The sequence below is a fragment of the Ochlerotatus camptorhynchus genome, unplaced genomic scaffold (genome assembly GCF_037179485.1).
Source record: "Ochlerotatus camptorhynchus isolate MF236.1 unplaced genomic scaffold, CSIRO-AGI_Acam_v1.1 ptg000022l, whole genome shotgun sequence".
In the NCBI taxonomy this organism is placed as follows: domain Eukaryota; kingdom Metazoa; phylum Arthropoda; class Insecta; order Diptera; family Culicidae; genus Ochlerotatus; species Ochlerotatus camptorhynchus.
Window position 1 is genome coordinate 6,636,541 of NW_027040514.1, and position 8,746 is coordinate 6,645,286.

Sequence of the window (8,746 nt, forward strand, 5' to 3'; positions counted from 1 at the left end):
GTAAATGCGGAACGTCAAGAATACGCCCTCATTCAATCGCCCCGAACATGTATGACAACAACAATTTGCCCAATACTATGCGCCTTGTTTGGCAAAATTCGCCTTGACACCAGTCCCGAAGTGACGTTTCTTCACACACATTTTAACAGTTCCTTATGGGGTTTTGCGTTGGAGTGAGAGAATAAGAAAAAGTCCGCCATGTTTCACACATACACTCGGGGGGGTCGACTCTATCTACGTTGCAGGAAAGATAGTGTTTTGCTGTGGCTAACTGCGTGCACGCTGAATAGATAGAAAGAAGATTAATGACGATTCTGAAGATTTCCTGCAAAAAGATCGAGGGGGGCGACTCTATCTACGATGCAAAAAAGATTGTGTTTTGCTGTGGCTAACTGCGTGCACGCTGAATAGATAGAAAGACGATTAATGACGATTCTGAAGATTTCCTGCAAAAAGATGATGAGCGATGCAAGTAGATGCGACAAATGAAAGAAGATTTTTCGAAGATTGATTCACTAGTGTGAGATTTGTTGAGCATCTTAACTTGAGATTTAGATGTGTCGCCCCCCTCGAAAAAGATGCAAGTAGATGCAAGTAGATGCGAGAACTGAAAGAAGAGTTTTCGAAGATTGATTCGCTAGTGTGAAATTTTTTGAGCATCTAGTATTGAGATTTAGATGTGTCACCCCCCTCGCATAGACTGACAGTTACATATGAGATTGCTCCATAGGAGTAAAGAGTTACAGAGCTCTCGTCAACGCCAATTATATATCAGGCGCCAAGTTAGACGCCCATTTCGTCTTCCTCTTCTCAGTGAGAGGGGCTCGTTTTAAGGATTAATCTGCACAGCAAAGAATGTCACAGGAGGATCTGTCATTATCTGCGTTATGTTGTTATGGTTGAGGATATGGTTGCCAGTAAATATATTTTGACGTAGGACGACGTCTGTGATTTCTATATGTAGGTACACTTTGTGAAAACCGAAAATGGAACATGTAACAAAATTATGAAAGATTTTGAATGTTAATAACTCAGCTGCCTGTTAAATTTAAGACTTTATCATTTTTTTCAAATTGTCACTATTGAAAATTGCACGAATGTGCAACTGTTGCTATTATAATAAAAATTATCACCGATCGCCTGCAAAAAGCGATTTCCCTAACACAGATTTCAAAGTTGAATTCCATCCGGTCTCACCATATGGTGTTTATTCAATCACCTCGTGGTGAGTGTTGGTGTTCTCCAGTACACAACGAAAGGCTCCCCGTAAGCAGCTAGCTATTAAGGCTGGCCTCAACCGCTGATCGGATACAGTTCTAATCACAGTGTGTGGTGGTGTCCGGTCTTCGGCATCAGCAGCAGCAGCAGTGCTTTCGGCGTGTGGCGTTGAACATTGTTCTCCAGTACACAACGAGAGGCTGCCTGCAAGCAGCGAGTTGCAGCCCATATGAGCATCCATAGAAGAAGGAATAAAGGCTGGTGCACAATTCATACGTTTTCGGATTTTTTGACAGATAATGCATGGGCTAACTGTCATGGTCGCCGGCCTTAAGCCACACCGCTATCCAGGATTTTACGAGCGCTCATGGTCGCCACAATCTGGTTGAGTTTCTGGTACACACAAAGAACAAATATTGTTGCTATAAAAATAATGTAATTTTAAATTAAAAGTTTTCCAAATTGTATAGTTTTAACATTGAAAATATTCAAAACGAAAGTTATTTTTTTGGTTTTTTGGTTTTCGACTCGTAATTTTAAAAGTGATTGTTTGAAATAAAAGTTGTTGAACTGTCAAAAATACCTCTTCATTGCGATGTTTTTGGCAGTACTGGACTTCGGTTTGGCGCTAAATATGACGAGCGACACAAAACAAGGCGAAGCAGCTTCCAATTGAATGGAAATGGAGTTTACACTTCACTCACTTTGCTTCCACCCCAGCTTCCACCGGATTTACCAGGCAGAAAATAATTAAGGTGAGAATTTTTGGGAATGATCGCATATATAATTTTCATTAATTTTAATTTTGCAGAACCGGAACCGGAAAGCTAACTGGGATGCAGATTATCGCTTTCAGCTTCCGACATTCTTGAAGATGTTTCGCAGGGCCAATGTTGGACTTCATCATAGTTCAGAGCACCAGATTTGGACAAACTTGACTCAACGGATTGAATTCATCTTGTATCCAGGTAATTATGCATTACATTATCCAGGACATTACCTCAAGAGTTGTTCAAACTTGTTTGTAATTTTCAGTGGAACGTAACTCATTCTTACAAATGACCCAGTCTAACGCTCTGGTTCGATCTCCCAATATGGAAAATCAACCCATGACCGATACGGCATCATCGGCTGAATATTTTCGATTTACGGGTGTTCCGCCGATTCGAATGTTTCCACCACAGATGCCTGTTTTGTTCCCCTTGTGTGTGATGGAGGATTTATCATGTACGTGATCAACGTAGTGCAGCAACGAAATCAGCATGTGTTGTTCAACCGAGTCTTCAACTCGGTGATAGGAATTCCGCAGTAATCACATATTTGCCTCAGTTTTTCAACAACAAATAGCGCATCAAATAAAATAGTTCCCCATTTGCCTTCCGGAAGGAAGCCACCCACCGCCACGACGTTTTTGAAAATCGGGTAGTCATAATGATTTATTGTTATTGTTATTGATGTCAAGTGATAAAAATATGTCTGGATCTATGTATTAACCAAATAAAAACACATATTAGAATATAAAATGTAAAGCGACGTGAATAAATTGAAAATAATGGTTTTTTAACTGAAAATATTTAATTTTACGATTGAAAATACCACATGTCATTTTAAAAGTTTGATTTGAATTAGAAAAAAATATATTTTTCTTTCAACACTGTCTGGCTTTTCTTTTGACAGTAATACAATTCGTTTTGAAAGTTTAAACTTTTAAAATGAATGGCCGAAATTTTTTTGAATTGACAGTTGATTGACTTTCGTTTTGAAAGCTAACTGCTTTCTACCAAAAAGAACCAATGCAAACTTTTAATTATAACAATGGTTTTTTTTTTAATTTTAGCAACGATTTTTCTTTGTCTGTAGGGAATATATGAATTGAAGTTTTTTATACGTCAAACGACCTAACCCAAACATCAAATCGAATGTTCCCTATTAGAAACTCAGCTAAACGGAGTTCAGCTCAGACGGAAAATCGCAATTGCTGTGATCAATGTGATTGGTGAGGCAGAAGGAAACAAGTTAGCTCTTTCCTCGGCTCTTTCATTATCACGACGTTCTTATGCATAATATAGTGTGACGTAACGTTGGATCATGTGTAAGAACACCGTGAGAACGAAAGAGTCGACTACATTCCTTCTGCCGCACCTATAGTAACGCACACGGCTCCCGCACAGACTGTTCCTTACTTTCTCACTCTAATCAAAATTTCCTTCGATGAGTGAGAAAACAACACCCCATCAATGCGAGCGAGAACGCGAGTTGCCAGATCATTGCACACAAAACCAACTTGAATTAATTCAAAACAAAAATACTAGCGATCCTGTGAGGGGCGGAAGGTGGACTAAAATTCTATTACAGAGAACCACATTATTTCAATTAATTTCTTCGAAGAAAGTCGTCTGTAACTTCGTTTGTGGTAGCGCGTCACCCTCATTCCAAACAACATACAGCTCACCAGCCTCATCTGTGTTTAATATCCTAAAGCTGGGTTTAGATTAGGCAAGTCAAATGATCAACTCAGTTGAATTCAATTGGCTTGAAAAGTTGAGCCTGGTTCAACTTTTTTCAATTCAAGTGAGTTGAGCAAGTCAGTTGAATGGCATGGTATACACGTTCAATTCGCGTTCAAGTCAGTTGAATTCAACTGACTTGATCAATTGACTTGCCCTGTCTAAACCCAGCTTAATAGCTCAGCATTACTCAAGCATCACGACAAAACGGTCCACCATAAATAAAGAGTATTTTCTGGACATCTGTCAAGGTCATCAATTGGATGTCAGTTCCCATATCAAGATCAAGAGCTTGAAATATGGCGTAACAGTTTTTGTAAACAATGACTTCTTTCGATGATGTCTTGAAAGTCTAAGCTTGCTCACGCAAATCAACATCACCATCAAGTAGGGTAACACCAACAATCAATACAAAACTATCGATTTTAAATTGGCTCACTACTTGACTAGCCTGAGTGCAAAGCAAATGTTTGCAACAATTATCGAAGAGTGGTTTGCGTTATATTTCCTTCTTCCGTTTTACACGAAATAAATCGGAATGTGGAGCGTGGAAAACGTTTTGTACAATACTTCTCCCGCAAAAAAACACCATGATGACGTCATGCTCATTTGGCTACACTAACTGACAGTTCGTTTGGCTATACATTCGACTTTGCCTCCCCTAATTAAAATAACCATAAAAGAGAGCTTAACGACGTGTTCGGGGTATCATACAAACCATTTGTGGCATAGTTTACCCTTCCGGGATACAGCTCGTTCACAGACACAAGGTGGCAGAGTGATTTACCCCCTCTCATCTCCCTTACCAAACCAACCGATGGAAACTAACGATTTTAAATTGGCTCACTACTTGACTAGCCTACACTAATAAAATTCTACACATTTTTATTGGTGAATTTCCATGTAAAATTCCACATGATTTTCACTTAGAATCCACTTAGAACTACACATGAAATTTATGAGTCAAATGAATAGTACACGCAGAGAAATGATTCTTAAATTCAAATGGATATATTTTTGGCTCAGGGCCTAATATATTTTTGGCATAGATTCAAATATATTATTCGGTTAATTCAAAGAAAAATATTTTTGAATCAACAAACCGGTTGTAGAGTTAATAATCTGTTTGTTGATTCTAAAAACTATTTTGTTGATTCAAAAATATGTATTGTTGAAATAGTGATACAATATGTTTGAATCAAGAACAAAATACATTAGGCCCTGAAACAAAAATCCATTTTTCTGCGTGTATGTGTGCCCGAATAGAAATTGTAATGTAGGAAACATCAGCAGACATCTTCAATACATTAAATTTTAACGTGTATTGCTGTACCCTTAATGTATTCAGACTTCAGTGTGACGTCCAAGTACATAAAAATACATTAGCCTCAAACGTTACATCAGAATCAAACGTCTTGACGATGTCAAATTTGACATCAAAATACATCCAATGACAACAGAACCTAACGTTACATTAGAATCAAACTTCATCACGATGTAATTTGTTGCACGCATAAAGCATCAGAATACATCCAATGACAGCATAACCTAACGTTACATTAGAATCAAAGTTCATCACGATGTAATTTGTTGCACGCATAAAGCATCAGAATACATCCAATGACAACAGAACCAAACGTTACATTAGAATCACATTTACTTACCAGAAAAACATGTTTGAATCAAGAACAAAATACATTAGGCCCTGAAACAAAAATCCATTTTTCTGCGTGTATGTGTGCCCGAATAGAAATTGTAATGTAGGAAACATCAGCAGACATCTTCAATACATTAAATTTTAACGTGTATTGCTGTACCCTTAATGTATTCAGACTTCAGTGTGACGTCCAAGTACATAAAAATACATTAGCCTCAAACGTTACATCAGAATCAAACGTCTTGACGATGTCAAATTTGACATCAGAATACATCCAATGACAACAGAACCTAACGTTACATTAGAATCAAACTTCATCACGATGTAATTTGTTGCACGCATAAAGCATCAGAATACATCCAATGACAGCATAACCTAACGTTACATTAGAATCAAAGTTCATCACGATGTAATTTGTTGCACGCATAAAGCATCAGAATACATCCAATGACAACAGAACCAAACGTTACATTAGAATCAAACTTCATCACGATGTAATTTGTTGCACGCATAAAGCATCAGAATACATCCAATGACAACAGAACCAAACGTTACATTAGAATCAAAGTTCATCACGATGTAATTTGTTGCACCCATAAAACATCAGAATACATCAAATGACAACAGAACCTAACGTTACATTAGATTAAAAGTTCATCACGATGTAATTTGTTGCACGCATAAAGCATCAGAATACATCCAATTACAACAGAACCAAACGTTACATTAGAATCAAAGTTCATCACGATGTAAATTGTTGTCCCTCGGTCCCTCGCCGCATGCAAAGTTTGTTTCGAGGTTTGTTTTGTCCTGAGTCAGCACCACACGGCGAATGAGAACGACCCAAATTTGAGTTTAGTTCACTCATAAATTGCAAAAAGTGCAGGAACTCAGTTTTGAATTTTTTCCAGGAAAATTTTTCCGAATATGAGAAAAGCAAAGATTGGATTCTCTGGATTCTCGTCAATTTTCCTAATTTTAGGGCAGATTTTTGAGGTTTTCCACAGGAAAACATGCGGCAAATTTACTCATCCTGCACTTTTTTCGATATTGAGTACACTGTCCTCAAATTTGCGTTGATCTCATTAGCCGTGTACAGTTTGTTTTCGCATCAGTGGGAAAAATCTGGATCAACAATAGAAAAGGGCCCATCAGCATTTGTAAACAAACCGTTCCAAAGCCCATTCCTCACAAATCGAAGGCCGCCCACACAAACCAACACCATCATCGTGTAGGTGGAAGTTTCCCCTATCCGATGATGGTGCTGGTTTGCGTGGGTGGCCTTCGCTTTGTGAGGAATGGGCTTTGGAACGGTTTGTTTGCAAATGCTGATGGGCCCTTTTCTATTGTTGATCCAGAAGTTTGGTTTTTCGACGAATAAATTAGCCCGCGGGAAAGTGCCGATCAAGGTGACTACATATAGGTGTTCTAATGTGTCAAATTCACGATTCAGCTATGTTGGATTTTTGTATGGAACAGCTACCGAGTTTGTTTCTGTGCCATAAAAAGGGAGCTACCGAGTTTGTTTACAATTTGCTCTAAAACCGCACTTTTCCCCCCGCGACCTCCACGCTAATATAGTGACAAAACTGTATCACCATTTATATACCCACCATGGTGCCGATAATGTGTCCGTCGCGAGTTTGAATGTTTTTCTGGTAAGTAAATGTGAACTTATTAATGTAATGTAATTTAATTTTGTTTTTTTTTTTAGGAAAGTGTACCAGTCCCAAGCCGACTCCCGGTAGGGAGTCTGAAGCTGGATCCCGGCGGGAAGTTTGCAGCCGGATCTCTTTTGCAGGTTAGTGAGTGTTTTTACTAAAAGCTACAATTAAATATAAGTGGACCCCGATGGAAATCCGATGACGGATTCCATAAACGGAGCCCGATGAAGGGTTCCGTAGACGGATCCCGATGACGGGTTCCGTAGACGGATCCCGGTGACGGGTTCCGTAGACGGATCCCGATGACGGGTTTCGTAGACAGATCCCGATGACGGGTTCCGTTGACGGATCCTGATGACGGGATTCCGTAAAGGGATCCCGATTGGGGAACCGAATACGGATCCCGATGGGGAAACCGAATACGGATCCCGATGGGGACACCGAATACGGATCCCGATGGGAAAACCGAATACGGGTTCCAATGGGGAAACCGCATACGGATCCCGATGGGGATTCCGTAGACGGATCCCGATGGGGATTCCGTAGACGGATCCCGATGGAGAAACCGAATACGTATCCTGATGGGGAAACGGAATACGGATCCCGATGGGGAAACCGAATACGGATCCCAATGGGAAAACCGAATACGGGTCCCAATGGGGAAACCGAATACGGATCCCGATGGGAAAACCGAATACGGGTCCCAATGGGGAAACCGAATACGGATCCTCCCGATGGGGAAACCGAATACGGATCCCGATGGGGAAACCGAATACGGATCCCGATGGGAAAACCGAATACGGGTCCCAATGGGGAAACCGCATACGGATCCCGATGGGGAAACCGAATACGGATCCCGATGGGAAAACCGAATAGGGTCCCAATGGGATAACCGCATACGGATCCCGATGGGGATTCCGTAGACGGATCCCGATGGGAAAACCGAATACGGGTCCCAATGGGGAAACCGCATACCGATCCCGATGGGGAAACCGAATACGGATCCCGATGGGGAAACCGAATACGGATCCCAATAGGAAAACCGAATACGGGTCCCAATGGGAAAACCGAATACGGGTCCCAATGGGGAAACCGAATACGTATACCGATGGGGAAACCGAATACGTATCCTGATGGGGAAACCGAATACGGATCCCAATAGGAAAACCGAATATGGGTCCCAATGGGAAAACCGAATACGGATCCCGATGGGGATTCCGTAGACGGATCCCGATGGGGAAACCGAATACGGATCCCAATGGGAAAACCGAATACGGGTCCCAATGGGGAAACCGAATACGGATCCCGATGGGGAAACCGAATACGGATCCCGATGGGGACACCGAATACGTATCCTGATGGGGAAACCGAATACGGATCCCAATAGGAAAACCGAATACGGGTCCCAATGGGGAAACCGCATACGGATCCCGATGGGGAAACCGAATGCGGATCCCGATGGGGAAACCAAATACGGATCCCGATGGGGATTCTGTAGACGGATCCCGATGGGGAAACCGAATACGGATCCCGATGGGGAAACCGAATACCGATCTTGATGGGGAAACTGAATACGTATCCTGATAGGGAAACCGAATACGGGTCTTGATGGGGATTCCGTAGACGGATCCCGATGGGGAAACCGAATACGGATCCCGATGGGGAAACCTAATACGGGTCTTGATGGGTATTCCGTAGTC